Source organism: Cynoglossus semilaevis, chromosome 14 (genome assembly GCF_000523025.1).
Source record: "Cynoglossus semilaevis isolate Cse_v1.0 chromosome 14, Cse_v1.0, whole genome shotgun sequence".
Taxonomy (NCBI): domain Eukaryota; kingdom Metazoa; phylum Chordata; class Actinopteri; order Pleuronectiformes; family Cynoglossidae; genus Cynoglossus; species Cynoglossus semilaevis.
In genome coordinates, this window is record NC_024320.1 from 22846732 (window position 1) to 22869478 (window position 22747).

At 43.6% G+C, this 22747-nt stretch overlaps 1 protein-coding gene and 1 long non-coding RNA gene across 8 annotated transcripts in view; both read left to right on the forward strand.

The window, feature by feature from the left end:
* The window catches only part of unc5cb (unc-5 netrin receptor Cb), a 160988-nt gene that overhangs the window by 15115 nt on the left and 123126 nt on the right, over positions 1-22747 (forward strand). The gene's annotated exons all lie outside the window — the stretch shown is intronic.
* On the forward strand, positions 18605-21614 carry LOC112488092 (uncharacterized). Its single transcript, XR_003051825.1, has 2 exons — positions 18605-20077; positions 20125-21614. It is a non-coding gene; the product is annotated as an uncharacterized LOC112488092 (long non-coding RNA).

A 22747-nucleotide genomic window follows, 5' to 3' on the forward strand; every position in this document is an offset into this window, starting at 1 on the left:
ACAACAGACGTGGTAGTGAGTGATAATTACTGTGGCGAGTGTCTGCTGAGTTCCTCTTCCTGCTCCACTTGATGTCATATACTGTTGTTATTAGCAGAAGGAAAATATATGCGCTGCTATTTTAGGGCTGGGAACAGTGCAGGAGTCAGTGGTGTGTGAGGATACGTCTGCTGTGCTGCTGGAAGAGAACACTGCGACTGCCACTGGAGTCTAATTGACTAAATGTTGGCCAGATATTTAGTCAAGACCTAGTCTAATTGACTAAACGTTGGCCAGATATTTAGTCAAGACGTCTCCCAGAATGCATCATGTTTAATTTGTGTATATAACAACAGAGTAAATTCCTGAGGAGGCTTTTAAAACCAACAATTCAGAAGAGCTGACTGTCAACATCACTGCCAGTGTTTAGATGACCAGACAGTGGGTTCTCCCTGCGTTCTAGAGTGTTCCTCCTGCCTGTTTATTCTCTCTGAACAACATAATGGAAGGACGCTTGTTCTCGCGATGTAAACCTACCGCTACGTTGGAGAGCGTCTTCTCCTGTTGGTGTGCTCTCGTTTAAAGATACTATAAAAACCAAACAATTTAGTTTGCTGACAAAAAGGATCAAAGCCTGCANCAAAAAAAATAAATTGTGAAGCCAGAAACAGACCAAAAGATCAATTGAATAGCATTCTGGGACGTCTGTCAATAACAGGGTTGAAGGGTTACTGTGGACCGGTAATACCATCGCCATCGTTAAAGGATCATTCGATTTTCAAAATAAAACCTATTTCAGACTTTCCACTAGCGATCACTGAAAACACTCTTTGACCAAAGGAGATAAAACTACAAATCTGTTTCAATTAAAGTTCCACACTGTGGTACAAGAAAAGAAACGAATGAAATTGTATAAAGTTTGTCTTGTTGTGACCCCAACAACAACAGCCCTGTGGCCCCAAGGGACCCCAAGAATTCTGTTAATTGTTCACTGCTTGTTTGTTTCTATATGTGTTCATGTAATGGTGACCCAGTTTTCTCCAGCGCCCCCTGTGACCGTGAAAAGAATCAACCATTTAAAAGCAGAGTAACTGTTCTAGATTCCTTTGTGCTACACTGTAATATCCATGTCTTCTATGAAGGGGGCAACATCCCTTTGTAATTAGGGTAATAAGAAGGTGGTCGCACGGACCCAAAAGACACAAGTAGGGGCGGGGTTTATGGTGCGCTAAAGAGAGAGTAGCCCGTGAGCACGAGAGAGTGATCGGTGAGGAGGTCGAAAGCAAACTATAGTGTGAGAACAGGGATGGACACGGAAGGCAAGTTGAGAGTGTCATTAATCACCCTGGGTGTCACTCTCAACTACAGGGGGAGCTGCAGAGTGCAACAATCACTTCTATTAGCAGTCCATTAGCAGAGCCCAGCACAAGTAGCAACACTTGACAGGCAAGCCTGAGCCCGAGTGGCTGACCCTGTGTGTCAGCGTACTGTATCACCCCCGGGGCGTACATGTGCGCGGGGGGCTAATTTCTCACGAGAGCCGGGGGTAAGTGCGAAGTGGCCATTTCACGTATCAGGCTGTGCAGAGGGGCGACTGAAAATGATTGTCTAAAAAGGTGCCTCTCCAGAAGGCATAACTGGATGAGATGGGACTTAATGGCAGCCACGCCGCCGACCTGATTTGCTACCTGTGACTTCGCCCCTGCCAGAAAATGGCTCTTCAGAGTAGAGGTAGCTGATGCATTAGCGCGGCAGTCATTTGTCATTCAAAGGCCCGTCGGCCTCTCGTTGGCCGAGAGCTGTGTGATTACAGGACCCCAGCCAAAGGAGAAGGGGGTGTGGACCACTGTCCCTGCTCTTGATCTACAGTTCGTTTATGATTACAGATCAGAGTTAGAAAATTTCAAGGGGGGTTACTGAGGTGATGGGGGACCGGGAGAGAGAGAGAGAGAGGGAGAGGGAGAGAGCGACAGAGCAAAAAAAAAGAGCGGGAGAAGTGATTAGCAGTTAAGTGGCCCTTCTCATGCCATTATGAGCAGCCCGGGCTGACAGAGCGCATCATGAGTGAGTGTAAGTACATACTCCACTCCTGCCCTTTAATTTGGCATCACATACCCCCACAGCCCCCACCCCGGTGCTTAACCACTAATGTCTTCCTGCATTTTTGTGTTTAACATAAAATCAGTCCAGGGCCAGGCCACTGCCAACGCAGGTGAATGAGAATCATTAAAAGGCAAAGAGTGAGTGGGGGGTTCAACGCTGAACTAAGAAAATCCATCACACAGTTAGTTAAGGTCACTCAAATCAGTAGGTCCCCAACCTTTAATGTACCAAGGAGCGGTCAGCTGGTATTGGCCGTTACTGTCGACTGGTAATACCATCGCCATCGTTAAAGGATCATTGAATTTTCCAAATTTACCAACGTATTCTAATGGTGGACTGCGGACCACGTGTAGTCCACACTGAAGACCACATGTGGCCCAGTCTGTGGTCATTTTAACTTTGTTCATATCTACTTTGTTTTGGTGAACATCACCTACTACAGAGGTTCCCAACCTCCGGTCTGTGGACCAGTGCTGGTCCGTAGGTCATTTTGTACCAGGCCACAGTGGGACACAGTGGAAAAATCTACTTCAGTTTTACTAATGTACTTCATTCCAGAATAATCCAGTCATATCCCTTTACTGTTTTCATTCAAAGATAATCTGTCAATGTTTCAGAACAACAGGTCAAAGGTCATTCAGACTCTGATACTGACAGAAGAAAGTCTGAAAAATGTAATGATCCTTCAACAATGGTGTGGTATTACTGGTCCACAGTTACGGCTGGTACCGTCCGCTACCTGCTTCTTTGTTCTTGACCTACTACACCAAAAAGCTTGGTGTATAATTAGATAATCCTGCTTTACATCCATAACGGTGTTCAGCTATTGGCTGATCCGTGGACACAGCGAGAAAAAAAAACAAAAAACTGCTGCGTTGTTGACACGTACATACATGTTTTTCCACCTATGTGAGGATAATGGTGCCTAACAGACAAAGTGGGGGAGGGGGGGTGAGATGCTGCTACAGTGGTGTTATGTATGCACACAGACACTATAAAAAACTCAAAGTGCTGATGAGCAGTAAAAAGCCGGAGTCGGTGGGAACGCCATTATTTCCCCAATGTCCTTTAACAGCGTTCCCCGCGGTCCTGCTTCTCTGGCCCCAGCGTGACGCCTGCTCTCTGCTTCGTAGCAAACACAGGCCTGAACTGCTGCAGCGGGTTCACTGGAGCTCCAGCAGCGACCTCCGAATTTAGGACAAACGTGCTCCGCATGGAGTCTCAAGGTGTGAGATGATCCTGGTTTAACTGGGCTGCTGGAAATTTTAATGGGCCCGAGATGCCGAGGAAGTAGAATCCACGGAAAACTCTCTTCTCTGCTGGATCCCTGCAGCACGGGCGTCCGATCCAGAGGAGAAGCATGTAATTTACAGTTCACGCAGCGTCTCCAAGTGCAGTCTTAACAAAGAATTGAAATGACTGTATATCAGACGTCTGAAGCCCCGGTCCTGATCTGTGTCTGCAGCCACTAAAGCAGCTGAATGTCACTGACTTTAGGTCGTTATGGTAAAACGTCTAAATGAATCCGTTCCAGTCTAAACCGCAGTCTGTAGATCCAGTGCTTTTCTCAAATTCTCTTTCGCTCCACACGGAGCACTAAAGACATCAGCACTTTTACATGGATGCAAATACAAAAAAAAAATCCTTTTTTAAAACAAGCAGCTACTGAGACGTCATATATTCGATAATGACAGGGTCATTCAGAGGAACCATATATAACGGCAGAAATGTCGGCACGTCTCCCCCAAGGTGCAGTAAAAAGTCAAATCGGTATTTTTTCTAGCGCAGTTACACCGACGTTCATCAGATAAAATGTCGAGGAAAAACTTTCTTCTGTCAAATTATATTTTTTTATGGATAATTTAACAAGAGCTGAATGCAAAAAACCCTAAATCAAATTTTGGACTGTTTTTTTTTCTCCATTTTATTCTTCCAAGTATTTCATTCAGTAAACGGTATCTCATTTTTACTGTGTTTAACATGTGAGTCTACCAAGTTGACTGTAAAATAAATACGATTTTTGTTCATTTAAAGTTCTTGGAACAGTATTTTGATGGAAATACTGTCATTGACTTTATTACCAGTGGTTCTCAAAGTGGGGGGCGGGTTCAAGATGAGGGCCATGGAATGGCAAATTAATTTAAATTTTAATATTTAAATTTGTTTTGGCACAGTTTGATATTTTACTGATTTGTATCACATCCTTCGTTCAGTGAGAATAATTTTCGTACGACTTACATAGCATTAGCGGTGAATGTCAACATAGGGGGCGGGGGTTGACTATAGTCCAATCTATGGCTGGTGGTGCTTTATGCTGTTGTTTTGTTTAAGATGAACTAAAGGCTACCATAGTTACTGGACAGAAATGAGAGGATCCTGACCACTTGGTGTTGCTAAAGTATGCCTGTTTTTTTTTTAAATAAATCTACAACACTAATGTGTTTTTAATATTCTTATGAACTTTCCCTTTGATTAACATCGGTACCAGATGGATGTTAAAGCCAGGCTGTCGGTTCAGGTCGGATGAAAAACTCCACTGAAGCGGTAATGAATGAGGTGATGTCACGGGTGACTCATAACACCTGAGTCACACTGGTACGTGGCGCGGGGGCCTTTGGCCATCACCTGGGTTTTCACGGCTCGGTGAATTCTCCCAGAATGGAAACGCAGCCTCTGCTCTGACTCTGATTGACAAAGCTAAACCCTTAATGCCGGCTTCGCCGCGTCTCGCGCTCGGAGCTGGAGGACGAGGAGTGAAGAAAAAAAAAAAAATCTATGAATATCCTCCTGAAGAACAGCGGTGACAGTGTTCATGGGTAATAAGTCGACTCCATTGTGTTGGATTGATCCACACAGTTCACAGACCTGCAGACTCGAACGCTCGCCTCATTTTGTTGTTGAACGTGTCACGTCTCCACACGGTGATGAGGGCTGGTGGTTTCCAGACGCTGCATGAATGTCTGGGTGGGGAGGGTTGTGGTCTATGTATGTCAGCAGAACAGAGAGGGAGGGGTGGGGTATGGGGGGGGGTAAGTAGAGGAGCGCTGGTCCCGACTGAAACATGAGAGCAGGAGACCCACGCTCTCCATTTCCTGTCTCCACTTTATCAGCATCTCGCTCTGTTATTTCTCTGCTGCTAAAGCATCTAAGTGAAAGGCTCGGCACAGACAAATGTTTGTTCCCTCCACTACTTTATGGGCCTTAAATGAGGGGCTTCATCCTCCGGCCCGCTTCCTTCAAGTCGCTCCTTTTTTCTTTTTTTCTTCTTCTTCATTCCTGCGTCAGCCTCCAGACGCCACAGGAGAAGTCACAGCCGCTGGTTCACATTAGGGTTTCTCTGAAGGTGGAGCGAAGCTAAAAGGACAGAAGTGTTTTTTACTGCTTTATGTTTTCAAATATATGATTGAGTTTTCAAACCTAATCACTGACAGACACTGTGTCCCGTTATGTTGTACATGTCATGTTTGTCTTCTGTATTAGTTTACATGCACTGCAGATTTAAACTGCCTGTACACGCTGCGGTACTTCTGTTCCACATTTGCACACATATATGTACATGGAATATATTTCTACATATATTTACATTCTGTATTTCTGCACCCCGATTATATATTCCACATTCGACACTCTTCGGCGTATATATTTCCTAAAATATATATTTTTCATCATTTTTGAACATATGTGTTCTGTATATGTTTACATGTATGTATGTATGTATGTATGTATGGTTTAAAAAATACATCTAAAATTATAGGTCACTCATTTGGTCAGAATGTCTTTGCGACCTGTTACTGCACAATGATAGTTTCAGCATATAAATAATTTGACTCTAAGCTCTGTTAAAATCAACTTTACTGCCCCCTGTTGTACACTTAATAATTAAGTTTGTATTTTAATTATATACTGTATATATTTACAGTCATAGATTTGTTCTTTACGATTGTTGGACACCCAGTGTTTCTGTCCTCTCGTTACCTCATGATTTTTTTTTTCACTCTTTGTGTTCGTGTTTTGCGTGCGTCTTTTGTCTGTGTGCACGTAACCGTGTGCGTTACTTCAACAATAACAGACTCTGAGAAAAGTGACTTTTTCCGATAAATCTATGTGAATACCAGACCGTTCATCCCCAGGAAATCAATCTTCCTCATAATTCCCTTCATTTTTCTTCCATCTGTTATCTAGCGAGCTGCCAGACAGACTTTTAAACAGAACAGGCCATTACCACAGGGCAGAATTAAACCTGTGTCGGAATGCCAGCCTGTAAACTTGTTGTTTTTTTCACCGAGTTAAATGAGGTGCTAAATTAAAGGTTCAGGGTAGGCAGAGTCGTATGATTAATCCCCCCCCTCGACAAACCCCCCCTCCACATATTCCTGGAGACGGGAAAAGACAACGAACAGTGGAAAAGTGTTACAAAAGTCTCACAGAGTTCACGAATGCTGCGTCGTCGTTGCTCCGCTGTTTCAGGCAGGAAAACGACTGAGTGTTCTTGTTGTTTGTTATGCTACGCTACTCCGCGCTACTGTGTTTTCACAAAAAACACTGTGGAAATCATTACCAGCCTTGTGGAAAACATTTTGTTTCCAGTCAGACATAACCAGCCGACCCACCACCGCGGCTAACTCCAGATTCTTAACAACCCTCAAACCACTCCACCGTTGACCTCTTCCCTTGTTTTCTTTTAACTGTGTTGCTCTCGGCCCGGTAATAGTTGGCAACTTGAGATTACTGTTGGGTGTCAGCACTTTCCTGTGTTAGTACAGCGAGTGTTTGGGAGAGTGTGTGTGTGCTGTATCTCCATGATCAGTCCCTGGTGACCTAAGTACTAGCAGACGGTGTTTAACTGGGGTGAAAGCAATGGGTCTCATTTACATGGGGCCCAGAGAAAAGCCCTGCAGTCGAGAGTTATTTTTGTCTAAAATGTCAAGTTAAAGTTTCGGAAATTCACCTCTTCCTCGTCTCCACCGTTCTCCTCATTTTCACTGGGAGGGCAGATGGGGACGGCACATCCGCAATACAGTTCTTTTTGAGGGGCTGGTTGTAACTGTAAGACTGTATAGCTCAGGGCATGGGCAAACTAAGGCTCGTGGGCCGGATGTGGCCCGTTCAGCTTTTTAATCAGGCCCACCAAACTTTTTCCCAATTATATAATTTATTTATATTATCATTATATGTCTGCCTTTTCCCTGCAATACCTACATCTCACCATTAGGTGGTGTAGAAAATGATAAAAGCAATTTATCATTTATTGCATTGCTACAAAAATGCTACATTGCTTTATGTAATAAAAAAAGTCATCTATCAAAACTCAGCAGCATGCATTTAATTATATGGTAATTAAACACCTTTGAAGCTCCAGCGGGCCACACAAAATGACTTGGCGAGCAACGTTTGGGCCGCGGGCCTTGAGTTGAGACACATTCATCTCAAAACAAAACCACAGCAGGGTTCCACGGGGAGACGGGAGGCGTCTCTGCTGCCTTTGATTTGTATGCGTTCTCCGTCGTAATGAAAGCGGCGGTGATGACGTTCATAATGGCAGAAAGCAGTCGCCGTAGCTCCTAAAGTTCACCGCTATAAATGTCAGAATAATTAATGGGCCCAGCGTGTCAGCCCCGGCTTGTCCTACAGCAAACATAAAAAAAAAGACAAGCGTAGCTGCACGGGCATTCAAGACTATCCCTGCTTCACATTGTGCGTCGTGATTGGCCAGAATTCACCAGGCAAACCCCCTCCCTCCCCACCCCCCCAAAAAACCCAAACCAAGTGCAGAGTGAAATAAATGCAAATCCTTCATTTTGGGTAAAAGACTGACAGTTGACAAGGGCTTCCAGCTGTGCACAGGCTCTTCTTCAGGAGTTAACCAAACAGCAGACAGGAGGTGAATAATGGATGTTGTTGTCGTGCTGGCAGTGAAATGAAATGAAAAGAGAGAAAAAGAAGAGCTGAGAGCTGTGGCGAGGTCTTCCTAAAACGGGTCAAATGTCTGAATCGGTCCTGTTTGGTATACAGAGCAGCGTTCATGCTCCAAATTCCGACAGTAAACACAACCCCTGTTTGCTGTTTAAGCTCCCCCGGCTCCCAATCTGTTCAGGCGTAGAACCCACAATATTGGTACAGACAATGTGGCATGTTTGCCAATATCAGACCTCACTGAGCTGCCTCCAGATTAGAAGAGTCCAAACCTCAGTAGTGGGGGGTGGGGGTGAGGGAGGGTGAAGGAAGGGGGAGCGAGGGTCTGCATGTTCAAATATCTTCTTCATTTCATTAATTAGTTTTTCAACATCTGTGACTGTCAGTATAAAATATGATGAAGAAAAACTACAACTATATACTGTAAAACCTAGAGAAGCTCCAGCGCATTGGCCAGAATGCTAATCAACAAAAAAAAAAAAAATCAGTCGGTGCGTTTACAGTTATGTACGTCATGTACAGTTAGCTGTAGCTGGACCGGGCTGTTCCGTTCTACGTCTGTCTTTGTCTCAGTTTACAAACACAGAAAAAACTATGTATGTTCTGTTGTTCCACCTTTGTCCTACAGTTGATGCTGTTTTGCATCAAAATGACCTTGTAACATGGTGTTGTAATTCTACTGCAGTTATTTGACAAAGTAAGAAAAACCTTTTATTTTATGGTCATGGTATCTTTGTTAACTTAAAGGATGTAACAGTTAATTCTACCTTAACACAAAAAATAAGCACATACAGTAGCTTAGCTTGTTATTAGCAAGCACCGCAGCACCTTGGAATTTAAATGTTCCTTCGGGAAAATGATTATAGAGCATTCAAAGGCTAACGGTTGGGCTCTGTCAACATCTGGGTTTTTTATGGTCCAAGTGATTGTAGTAGTATTTTTAAAGATACTAGTGTGTTCAAGTAAACTATGAAGTATACTTAACAAAGTTGCAATTTTTTTGCAAGTAAACTATGAAGTATACTTAACAACGTTGCAATAATCTCGTGATAATGCACAGACTAAACACCTTATAGTTAGCAATACATAATAATGTAAATATAAATATGAACCAATAATAATTAAGATACAACTTTTAAATGTGTTCAAGTTTGAGTACAGTTTTTTTGGAGCTTCTTTTGTGCTGTTGTTTGTGTGAAGAGTAAAAAGGTAATAAATAAGCTCTTGATAATTGTGGTTCAGTCTGTAACTACAGGTCCAGAGAAATGACTTGTGAATGGAAGGAAGAAGAAATGATCAATTAACCATTGGCTCAGTTCTTAATTGTTTAATTTCTTTCAGGCCATTATCTGACCCGCAGTAAATCATTAAGGTTCCGTCGCAGACACATTACTTTATATTAGCGCTGTTCTAGCCGTCGTTGTCGAAACGCTGATGTGTTGTGACGCGGTGAAACCAAGTGCACCATGGGAAATGGTTTTGTGTGAGACGACAGGGTTCGTTTCTTTACTCCTAGCCCCCTGTAGACTGTGACCCCCCATACGCTCTACCAGCTGCAGGAGAGTCAGCACGGCGACTGTAAACTGATACCCCCTAATGGCCTGGTGCAGATACGCAGGACCATGTGCGGCGGAAATCGATGATTCAGTGGTGACACCGTGTGCACCGGAGTTTCCATGGTTTTGGAGGCTGACGTGGGGTAAACTGATCCGTCAGGTAAAAGCACCGGGGGCTCACACCGTGGGTGAGGTCAACCCTGGGTAGGCCGCCCCTGTGTAAAGAAGGGTTGTCAAACTGATAGCTATAATACTATATATCATACTATACTACTATACTATATATACTATACACCTGTATTTGTTTACAAGAAAACAAAGGGGCAAAACCTTGACTTATTGTTGTTTATAGCTAATCATGTTATGATTGTACTGGTCCGACCCACTTGACAGCTAATCAGGTTGCATGTGGCCCGTGAACCAAGAGTTTGACACCCCTGGTGTGAGGGAATGGACTGTGCAGCCTGATGAGTTTTCTTTCAAAACTTCCTTGTCTTTTGACTCCAACTGCAAACATTTCGTAAATTTTTTTTTCGACTTGCGACACGCCAGCCAAGAAGTGCTAGCTTTGTACCAGCCAATGTTTTTATAGAGGCAAAATGAAGAGGGGAAAACGAGAGGAGGCTGAGACACGGAAAAAGAAAAGATGGATGAAGTAAAGACGCTGCTAAGCTCCTGCTAACCCACAGGAAGAACAGGCTGAGATCGTTCCACAGTCCAGACACTTGAACCCACAGCTATTCCATGGCTGCTTTGTTAGACTTTCTGTTCATACGAAACAGGCAGGAATTTTTCGTAAACAAACACTACGTTGTTAAACACATGGACGTGTTGTCAGGATCCACTAATCTACATATTTCCATTCCCTGTATGAGTTTTTGGTGCTGTAATGTGAGCCTCATTGTGTTGCCGTTCTGTGGCGCAGCAGATACCGGCACAGCCTGGTTTTGGTTTTGACTTCCATTCCTCTTGTTGGCAGTTGTTTTCACGTTGATTGAGTTTGAGGCTCAGGGCATGAGAAACTGGAGTCGGAATATTTAGACTGAAGCTTCCATTTTGGTTCTGTTGCCTTAGTTTGTTTTAATAAGAGCTTGACAGAATGCAGTATTCCGTCGGAGGAATTTCACCGGTGCGTGTCAAATCCAGGGAGCGTCGGCGGTCGCCGCGCTAACACGCTGTTCAGTCTGAAGAAAGTGGTCACGGAGCCAAATGGATTGGTCAAAGCGACTCTGACACACACGGGCGTGTAACAAGGACGGGGACAAGTGGGAGGACAAAAGCCATCAGCAGCTTTGACGGATGTGTCACAATGAGGGGATGTAGCTGTCTTACATCCATCAGCGGCTAAATGTTTTCCCGGCGCAGCCTGTCGCCTCCAACTTCACTCTCCATTCCTTCCTCCCTTCCTTCCCTTCGGCCTAATTCTCTCACTGGGTGAGAAGAAGCAGTTTGGAAGTCGAGACAAATAAAAAAGCAAAAAAAACCCTCAAAAAACGAAGAAACGTTTGTGACTCTTTGGAATTACTTATAGGACTATTTGTCGCTGCGTGGCCTCGGTTAGCCGTAGATGTCGTTCATGTCCTTTGTGTGGTGGTGGTCTCTCGGGGGGGAAGCACACATTTTAATTCAATCAGCTGCAAACAACAATAATGCTCCCCCCACGCCCTCCCTCCCCCCACCTCCCAAAACTCAGTAGTCGTCTTTAGTGATACAGTTACAAGCGGGGCCGCGGCGTTGGCCATCTTGTTGTGATTATACGTGTTTACATGCGAGGGAGGTGTTTACTGGGGGAAACTGCACGCCCCCCCCCCCTCCTACCTCCCCCATTTAGCTCCTGGAGAAAAGGAGCTGCTGTGAGATTAAGTTTATTCCTCATCTTTAGAAGAGAGAGAGTTATAACGCTGCTCATAAGTACCATTACGGTCGTGTCTTTCTAGGGTCCAATTCCCACGAGATAAGTGGCTCCAGCTTTAGCACAAAACAAGTTCACACAGACTCACGGCCATGAGAGCAACAGTAAATATGATTGCAATACCTGGAACGCAGACCGTACTTCTCTCTTCCTGTAATAACCGAAAAATGTGCAGATTAGAGTTCTTGATTCGCGGACAAATCAAATAAAGTCGTCTTTTTTCCCCCACTACGAACAACAATGGAATCTATAAAGAAATAAGCGGCAAATGTGAGTGATTGCTTCCACGATCCGTCTCCTGAACTGCTGTAGACTTTTAAAAAGGATCAAATCGAATCATTCTCTTTCCGTTTCATATTTTAAAGTACCAATTTACCCTTGGCCTTGTGCTGTCCCGTCACTGCCCCGTCCGAGCGATAACACCGCCTCACTAATCCCACTGATGTTCAACGTCTGCGTCTTCAGGCCCCGGCACTCTGTTTTATTGGTGAGGCATTACACCCCGTGTCCTAACCATTGTTTACCCCACGGAACGCCACTTGTTATCTTCGGCAGCACACGGACATGTCTTTACCAATCTCGTCTGGCTTTTGTCTACTTTCCTTTTTTCCACTGGATGAGCAGCCACTTAGTGCAAGGGTCAGGGTTGTAATTGACAACCACCACTAAACAAATCTGCTTGGCTCGGCGGTAGACCAGCCCCACCTCCCGTTCCCTCCCGCTCCTCTAATCTAACTAATGCACCCATGTGTGTGCTGGAAAGTGAATTAAGCATAGAAAACTCAATACCTGATCCATCTGACGGAGCGGCCGGCGCGCACATTAGCAGTTTCTCTGCAGCCTCTGTAATTGTATTACACAAGTTGGCCGCTCTAACGATCGGCCCTTACACACACTTACACTCTTATACACACTCTCCCTGTTGTCGTTAATCGCTGCCTTCGCTGGCCCTGCGGGCGTGCACCAGGCCAAGAACGGCAGTGATCAAGGAGGAGGTGGAGGAGGAGGAGGATGAAGCGAGGAGTTCAGATCTCCCTCAAGGCCAACACGAGAAAATGTCACGGGTGGCGTCGCTCTCTCTCTCTCTGTGCATATGATTGTTGTTGTATTTGTTGTTGTGTATCTCTGCCTCTCTTGGACTCTCTCACTGTGTGGTCCTGGTTCTGTTTTAGTCTTCACAACCGCCGCCTGTCAGACACTCCGTCAGCCGTCCATCCTGACGGAGACCACTAAGTGATAGCGTGAGCGTTGACTTTTCTTTTAACTTTGTCCGTTGATTTGACAACAGAGACAGACTGGTACACTGAAGTACATGTAAATGTACATGGAAGTGCTCGGTGGGATAAGTGCGGCATGTCAAACCTGTCAGGAGGCATTAAGAAGCATTACTGCCACGGTAAACCACTCTGTTATTCACAGCTTTTACACAGTTGATGGGATTGACGCTGCAAAAAAAGAAAAACAAAAAGGATCTTAAATTTAAGATCATCTGTCTGGTGATAAGGCATTTTAGTCACATTGTATGTAAAAAGCTTTTTACGTATTTGTGAAAATACGTGAAAAACAAAAAAGTCTCGCCCCACTGGCAATTGTTTGGGGCTATATATATTTGACAAACTGATTATATTTTACTTGTTTTTACCGCTAGTTTCAAGTCACTAATAAAAATGAAAAGTAGTTTCCTGCTAAGACCTGTCAGATGCTAGCTAGCTGTCTTTGGGATTTGAACCCTGTAGGAACGCTAGTTCTTTTTTTGTAAAAGTACTTAACATAATTATCGCTGTCATCAGCCGTCACAGATTGAGGACCCCCCATTTGTAGAAGAAATACAGTCGTGTCGATTGGTGAAGTGGTGAAGTTAAACTTGACATGCTAACGTCTACAGTGTGAACCAGAAACATCCAAGCTGAAGGAAAGAGCGTGCGCTAACGAAAACGGCATTTTAAGCAAAGCTTAAAAATGCAGCTCAAATAAAATTGATACATATATTCACTATACTGACTGCAGAATTCTGCACCCATGAAAAGCTGCATCTCTGTGAAATATTTCCACTCATTACTGCAGATAAGTAGCGGGGACGGAGATTTAATCTGCGGGATGTAAATGCGAACAGTTGCGTTAATGTCGTGCCTTAAAGACTTAAGTGAACTTTATCAGACGGGGCCCGGAGAAGAGAGGACGACAGGAGAGGAGAACACAAAGGACGAGGGGGGTGATTAAAGGGGGTTGTTGTGTTGATTTGCTGCATGTTGCCATGCGAGCAACCATTTGCTCTGGCCTCGCTAATGGAGACTTCACTTTGAATCCAGGGAGAAGCTCTTTAAAATTTTATCCCTTCTAACAGGCTGATTTATAATGATGAGCCCCAGAATCTTTCCAGCACGGCAGGACGTCACAAAGAGTCCGTGGAGGGAAGTGGACTATATATATGTGTGTATATATGTATATATGTGTCTATATATGTATATATGTCTATATATGTATATGTATATGTGTATATGTATATATGTATTTGTATATATGTATATATGTATCTATATATGTATATATGTATATATGTATCTTTATATGTATATATGTCTATATATGTATATGTATATGTGTGTATATATGTATATATGTGTCTATATATGTATATATGTCTATATATGTATATGTATATGTATATGTGTGTATATATGTATATATGTGTGTATATATGTATATGTATATATGTATTTGTATATATGTATATATGTATCTATATATGTATATATGTATATATGTGTGTATATATATGTATATATGTGTACATATATATGTGTGTGTGTATATATATATATATATATGTGTAGTATATATAGTGAGACCAAGCGGGGACTTGCTGCAGGCATGGGAGAATCCGGCTGATAGATGGTGAAAGATGACCTCCCTGCCTGTATAGATGCTCTGTGTTTGAAAAGGCCTTTGTGACCTTTGTGTAACCACTAAGGTCAGCCCCCCCATATTCCCAGCTCACAGGTCCTGGTGACACCCTACCTGCCAGATGACACCCCATGATCCTTTCGCCTGGGAAAGAGGTCTACCCTGTGCGCGTATGTGCGTATGGATGTGTAAAATTCCCTTGGGCTGGACTTGTCAGATAGAGGGTCATCAGATATGTCTGTGAGTGTGTGCACGTCTTAGCCAGTGCACCTACCATTTGTGTGTGTGTGTGCGTGCCNGGGCTGGGATGGGCAGCTTCATCATGCTTATCTGAAAGGTCACTCCGTCATTGTCGGGCAGCACTTTACAGAACCTTGCTGTGGTGACCGCAAGGCAAACTGATCCCAGACCTGCGGAGACAGACGAAGGATAGAGTTGAAAGACATTAGGCATGCCTTGGAATACTGCGGCAGTCCTAAACACATTTCCAAAAGGTGGTAAAGTAAACTGAGTGCAACAAGATTAGATTACCAAAAAAGCACCTGTAATTTATCTGATCATTTTCCTTTGGTTATTTTTCTTCTCTTACGAATCTACTGCCATTTTTGAAGCTATGGTATGATGTACAAGAATTACTGAAAAGATAAATCAAAGAAAAATGATCTCCTTTGTTTGTTTTTTCTACGGTCTGTGGAGAAAGGAACACAGTGATGTTTTTTCAGCACAGAGGCTAAAATTTGTTTTTGAGCTAATGATGTTTTTGGTGGAAAAACAAAACAAAACATTTACATGAGTCTAGTCGGCACTAATGGAACTGAAGGAATGCAGAGCTGCCATTAAAACCTCCTGAGCAGGAAGGTTAACTTGCTGAGTTAGCGGGATTAGCTTAATTTAGCTGATTGCTAGCTGTTGTTTGTTAAGTAACTTAGCATACAATCATGAGCTACGGTGGATGGAGGGCCTCTCACTTTGATCAGTTATATTACACAACTATAAAGAGTAGTGAAGTCGTTACCTTAAGCTAACATGCTAACAGAGCTTGACAAAAAACAACTGGTGAAATATAGACCCAGGAGTCGTCAGTAAAGCTAACAGGATGTAGCGCTGCTGCTGTTAAAAACCCACAGAAGCTGTAAAATGCTAGGGATAACAGGATTAGCTTAACGTAGCCTAGTGTAGGAGTAAAGTGACTACTGAAAACATAGCAAATCTCCAAATAAAGGTTTCATTTTGTGCCTGAGAATAAAATCTGAGTAGAAATCGTAGGTCTAGACCCGTTGAAAAGGAGGATGTTTGTTTCCGAATGAAGTGTGATTTCAAGCTACATATTGGAGGTGTACAGCTCCACTGAACTTGGGCTTGTGTTTCGTTGACAATCAGGGACTGAACATTGTTTCAGAGAAGTCTATTCCAAGGAAAATGTTAAACCCTTATTGTGTGACTTTTAACAGTAGTGTTTATCTGTGACTAGTCTTTTAACCAGGTTAAAAAGTTGTCCTTCAACCCAGGTCCAGTGGATCATTTTCCCGTCTCGCTCTACATGGAACTAATCTAGTCGTTCTCATTGGACGTTTGCTGGTGTATATGTTTAACACAGAACATTCTGGTGCTTTTTTTTTTTTTTTACTGTGAAGCCATCCTCAGGGGTTTTATTTTGATAGGGTTCTGAGACTGTGTAAACTAGCACCACCTGCAGGTGAGGAATCAAGCCATATATTTTTTACCAGAACTGGAAAAAGTCAAATTTGACTGCAGACTTTATCTTGAATCTTGTTTCCATGACATATATGTGTTGTTGTTAAAAATAGATTTAAAAAAAAAAAAAAAGAAAGAAGAAAAACAAACACATTTTTTGACACCTACTGCTTTCACCTCTTTTTTTCCCTAAGTTTTTCACCATGTATGTAGAAAGGTTTAGTTGAACTAAAGGATTAGGTGAGAATGAGGTGAGACACGTGTCAGGAAGTACGCACCAGTGTAAAGAGTTCATTAGTTCCAGAAACACAACTATCTGAGTGTGTGAAGGTGTTGATGTGGAATCTCGTCTTCATCGTTCCAGTCAAATCTCCCAGCCACACTAATCCTACTGGTTCTGCTGGTTCTCCTCCTCCCTCCTCCTCCTCCTCCTCCTCCTCCTCCCATCATCTCTCAGCAGGTAATCCCCCTCTGCCAAAGGTCCTTCTCTGCCCCCGCCTCCCTCCCTCACTTTTTCCTCACCCCTCAACTGCTGTTTGTTTCCACTCTGGTCTCCTCGGTGACATTAGCCACGTTAATCCAATTGAAGGTTCCTCACGCCCTCAGCTGGGTTCTGTGGGGTGGAGGTGTTTCCACAGGGATGGCGTGAACTTCTAATCAGGCTCATTAGAGCTTGGTAATAAAGCTCCTTAAATCTCAGTCAGACCCAGCGGTGCAGCTCCCGGCGTGTGACTTTCCTACATCCATACATTAACATACCTGTATATACAGTAGTCTTGTAAACACACACACACACACACAGTAAGTGGCCAATGTTATGCACTTTGGCTGATGTTATTCAAACTCCTGTGGTTTGAGAGGAATTAAAGAAAAAAAAACCGAAGGATTTTAATTAGCAATTTACATCGTAAAAACAGTGTCGGGTATCGGTAAAATGTGTAGATTTTATACAAGGTCGGGGGGGGGGTTCTCGACCTTCGTTGGAATTACCGTCCTATGACATTTTCTCCATAAGTACTTACATGTTGTAAATGAGTAGCTGTCACTCACCTACGCTAACACGGCGCTAACGTCATAATCCAGTCCAGCGAACCAAGGACCGGTCGGTCGGTATCAGCTGTTACCAGTGAGGACCAATAAGACCATTTTTTCACTGTGTCTCATCGCACCCCGTTACCAAATGACCTATGGACCGGCACCCGTCCCCGGACCGGAGGTTGGGGATCCCAGATCTAAGACATAAAAACCTCATCATTCTGACTTGCGCCTGGGAGCCATAATGAAGGGCAAAGTTGCCAAAAAAAAACCCCGAAAGAAAGCGATCATCGCATAATCCAGTTTATGGCGAACAGAGAATGTAAACAAAGCCGTCGTCTGCGTATAGTGCTGCGTAACGACGTATTGAGTTTCTTAAAAAAAGTAGAAAGACTTTGAGAAACTAGTTTTATTTTCCCTAGACTTTTATTTAACGACGAGTTTATTTAAGTAACGAGTCCAAATCTTGAAAATATAAGAAAATAAAAGCATTTACCAAAAATACATGATTCACAAGAATGTTCAAATCAACCCCTCAATAATGGCCGTCAGTTTATTGCTTTAGCTTTTTTTTTTTCTTTTCCCCACTTGCGAACTAAGTCATGCTACTGTGTGCCCTTTGACCCTGGTCTGGGTTTACACATCAATCCCAAATATTGTTCTTTGGCGTTGAAGAGAAACAGTAAAGCATGATGTTTTTAGGATCTTTGGAACCGTGTGTGTGTGTGTGTGAGAGAGCCTCCACCCATAACCTGGACAGCTCTTTGATGCTGATGGGCCATGACATCGACAATGTGGTCTTTCACGGCCCTAACCCACCGCTGAGGAGGGGAACACACACAGACACACACACACACACACACGCATACACACTGCTCCTCTCTTTCTCCTTGTCTTCCTTGCTTTTGGTTGGTATAGTTACAGTTTATTCTCATAGCTTTTTGTGGCCAATAGAAAATGGACTCTTTTCCTGAGTAAGTAAGAAAGACCGTCAGAAATACAGGTTGTTCACTTCAGTGACGATGTTTCAGTTTGACTTCTCCATCAGAGCAGATGAGTCTTTGTAGAAAAGACCTCGTAAAAAAAACAGATAAATAAAGGACATTTAGGTGAGCAGTAAAGATTTGAATCAGTCGCTGGTGAAGGGAAGACTTGAAGGTTGATCTCTTTTTTTTCCCCCACTCACATCCATCAGTGTTTCCTGACTGGAGATCCTTCTTCTTCTGATCCTCCAGTCATGTTCTCTCACAGACACGGAGAGATTTAACAGCCCCAAAATATCTTCAATGTATTCCACCACACAGGGTCTGGGTCTGGGTCTGAAGTAGAACTCTATGAATGAAGTCCATAAAGAGGGGGTGGGGGGAGGGGTCTGGGGTAGACGGCAGCCCAGGGACATTCATCATTAGCATCGCTGCTAACGTTAGGAGACATCGTCAGCGAAACACGTCCAGATGCGAACGGCTGTGAATGAAGTGCATCAGTTTGAAGTTTGACTGAGTCTCCCCACTTCTGTACAGTGTATGAAAGCAGATGTTATATCACACATATGGTTCTTTAACAGTCCACGTGTGAGAAGCGTTGACTGTAATTTGCACTGACAAATGATGTTTCCAGATGTGCGACAGGCCAGCGGAACATAAAGCCCCCGAACTTAATCTTTGTTTTCTCTGGGCGCGCTGTGGTCGACATGTTACCATTAATTAGCACTAGCGTGTGTGTGCTTTGGCCGAGAGACGTTTATGGAGGTTGACACGACTCAACAGAGGTGAAGATCTTTCCTCAGGGTCGTGATCTTCTGAGGAAAACATTTGAACGTGTTCTGACGACACGTGGCCTGCGGTCTCAAAGTCAGGATTGTAATCTTTGTCGTTAATGAAGAAGAAATTTCAGGGTTTTAATAGGGTTTTGAAACGACGGCTCGGGTTTGGAACTCAACAACAGTCCTGTCTATAAAAGGGCGGTGGGTGCACTGAACTACGGTTTATGGATTTTACTTTATGGATTTAAAAAAAAGACTTGGAGAACACAACATTTTAAGTTTTGGGATCATCCCATCGTCTCGTACTTCCTTGGAACCCCCCTTGATGTTACTCTTACCCTGGCTCCATTTTAGTGCTCAAAATGGCGGTCGGGTCTTAAAGTGTGAAGCCATCCCGGGGGAAAGACATTAACTGAGAGTGGCAGTTGTTGGAATTAAACTGTTCTCAGTGAAGTTCAGTGGAGACTCAACAAATTTGAGACTCAACGTCATTCAAATTTGATGCAAATTCTAAATGTTTTGATTAGCTACGACTGAGGTCAGGTCAGGGTCGTCGATCCTTGGCGACTGTTCCGTCTGGTACAGACCGGTGCCGACGTTTGCCTACAGAGAATCACTGGTAAAATCTGCCAAAAACTCTTGTATCCTGTTCCCAGCTGAAGTCTCTGTGTCTCTGTGTCTCTTTTCAAGTGAGTTTTTTCAACCTATCATGAGACCAGTGGTTTCTGGTTTTTTTACCTCTGTCTCCTTCGACACTTACAAGTTAAACACATCTCTCAGAGCATGCTATTTCCTGAAGATGAATAGTGCTCTGTGATGAGGAGAGCTAAATGCATCCTCTCATTTCCTCTGGAACACGAGTCTGTGTTTAGGTGACGGCTTCAGTAAAGGATGTGGGCAGACGAAGTATGACCTCTTTGGTGCCGTTTATTTATTTTTTTTCCTCAGCGTCTCTGCCACGTGGACGTTGGATCATCGAACCGGTCGTTTTCCTTGTTTGATTTTGGGGTTTTTTTCCGACACAAACGATTGTAGATTTGGACGAAGACGAGTCGAACGACGAACCTGGAAAGACAAAGCTGCACGTCCTGAACCAACACCAAGAGAAGGTGTTCCTCTCCGAGAACGTTCTCATAGCACAGGCAGCATTTCAGCTACGATGGTGGACTTTTATTTTACTGCTTTAAAGTTGGAGTAACCCAGTAGAAGAAATATTGGGTGGACTTTTATTTTACTGCTTTAAAGGTGGAGTAACCCAGAAGAAGGTTTTGTCATGGGGATCTGATGAATGGTGGTAATTCTGACTCCAACAGATAGTGATCATTATCATTATTATTATTAGTTGAATTTTCAAAATATATTTTTTTTCGATTTTATCAATATATCGATATTATTTTATCCTGTATGAATCGGAGAAAGACGTATAATTTTAAAAATATTTCTAGAATTAATTCTGTCACTGCAACCTGGTATGAAATGACCCACGGGCAGGTGTAGGGACCAGAGGTTGGGAACCCCTAATATACAGTATAAATGGTACTGGACAGTGTATTGGATCCAATTAAAACTATTTTAATTTTTTTTTATATATATTTTTTGTAAAATCTAATTCTATTTTCATACATTTCTGACCAAAGGACAATTTAAATGTCTGATTCCACATTAAGTTTCCTGATCACAGAACTTCTATAAATACTACAGGGTGTGTACTAATAATACATTAGGTGTAGTTTTCGTAGTTTGTTCAACTTTAGATCAAGCCTTCCAGCGTTTGTCCAGCTGCTGCTCAGGGCTGATTTGCTTTGATAGTCCGATCTGTTTACTACCCAGAGTCCTCGGGGCTAACTGGGCTCAGATCAGCCACAAATAAACCAAGGAGTGAGGAAAATATTTACCACAGCTGCGCTCACTGACTGCGCAGCGTTCCAGGAGCGACAGGCTTTCAGGTACAAGGCAGGTCTGGCCTCTGAAGATGCCTTCAGAGGCCAGACCTGCATTTATAAAATGTTTGCTTGGATATGAGCATTAGGATTCCCCCAGTGGCCAGGGATGGGAATGTAAAGAGAGGAACTGGGCTGGATGGACATAAAAGATGTTTCAACAGACAGGCGGACGTTTTTACCCCAGTGGATTCTGGGTATATCAGAGGAACTTAACAGAAAATCAGAGATGGTGCTGGTCCAGTTCAGTAGAAACGTCTGTGGGTAAACGGTTTCACAGGGAAGGGAATGTGTGATGTGGTTTTAGTGGAATGTGTGACTTGTGTCGACAGTTACTTCAAAGATCCACACGAATAATGATACAAAAACTTCCTTAAAGGACAAGAAAAAAAAGACCACGACTCTCTAAATCTGTGGTGTCAAACATATGGCCCGCAGGCCAAGACCGGCTCGTTGGGTGGTATAATCTGGCCTGCTTAGTGAAAAAAAACACTTCATGTCTTTGTGATGTTTTGTCAAATTATGTTTCATTAAATTTGAAAAAGATTTCTTTTAATGAACTTGAACTTATTTGCGTGAAAACAAAGAAGAAAAACGTGGATTTGTTGTTATTTATAGGTAATTATGTGATGATTGTACCCACTTGACATTTAATCCCACATTCACTGTAGGTGTGAATGGGAGTGTGAACGCTTGCGGTGGACTGGTGAACTCCAGCTTCAATCCCAAATTTCCATCCCTAAACTGAAAAAAAAAAAAAAATTTCTAACCCTCAATATATAAATTCTCCAGAACCTGAAATGAAAAAAAAAAAAGAAACTTGAAATGAACGTCCCATGTAAGGCTTGCTGTAAATTCCTGTTGCGTCGACCAATCTCCTGCCTCCTGTCTCCACAACACACCCACAGTTGGCAGCACTGTTATTGGTGGCACACAGAGACTGCCATGTAATGAGTAACAGGCACGGGCAGTTTCTTTGGCAGGAGTTGATGGGCGGGAATCACACATGTCGCTAAAACGAGTGGCGTCAAGAATTATGACAGGTACTATGGAAACGGCTTGGTCTCCGCGCCAATAACCAACAGACATCATGTTTTCTGGACCATTTGGGTCGAGAGTTAAACTGCCAGCAGTGGAGCTGTTGTCAATCATGTTTGTTTATGCTGCGTGACCATGTGAGTCTCAGACTAATAATCACCGTCGTCTTGATTCATGAGTGCGGCCCTGCAGATTACAGCCTGGCTGATGTTTGTTTGCCCAGTAAATGAGTCTTAACGCGGCTTCATAAACCGACTCTTTTTAGTCTTAAGACCCTTTTTGTCTCACGTTCGCAGACCTGAATATTTATGCAGAAATAAATCATAAACAATGTGATGTCACCGCTGAACAATTGGCTCATGGCTTCGGCCGTACAGGGGTTGCCAGTGTGAGACCATTTACATTTTTCCTCATTAATGCAAAACACATTTGACAAATGCAAATGACGGCGAACGGGAGTTTTCCTCCTTTTGTGGTGTGTTTCTGAAACGTTACCCAGCCACTGGTTATCAGTGGAACAACTGCGGAAAGTCCTGAGCAAGCAGAGAGTGAAAACATGTTGTGAGTTTATCCACGCTGCCCCACTGCGTTGCTGGCGTCCAGGTTGGCCCCCCGTTTGGATGTGTATCCTGTACCCCTCCCCGTTTCAGCGGCCCGCCCTGCGTTTCTCCATATTTCCACTCGTCTTTTCTGCGGACGCTTTGCCTGGTGTGAGTTCTGGCATGCCACCCCTGCCCCGTCCCTCTCCGCTCTGCTCCACTTCCTCCCTCTGGCTTGGTGGCCGGTCTGCCTGGCGGGGGCAGCTTGCTCACCTCCGGGGCAGCTGGCATGCCTGATAGGCCCATTCATCAGACCTGAGGGTGAAGGATGGGGGGGCCCACGCTGCTTAAGAGAGAGCGGGGGTGAGGGG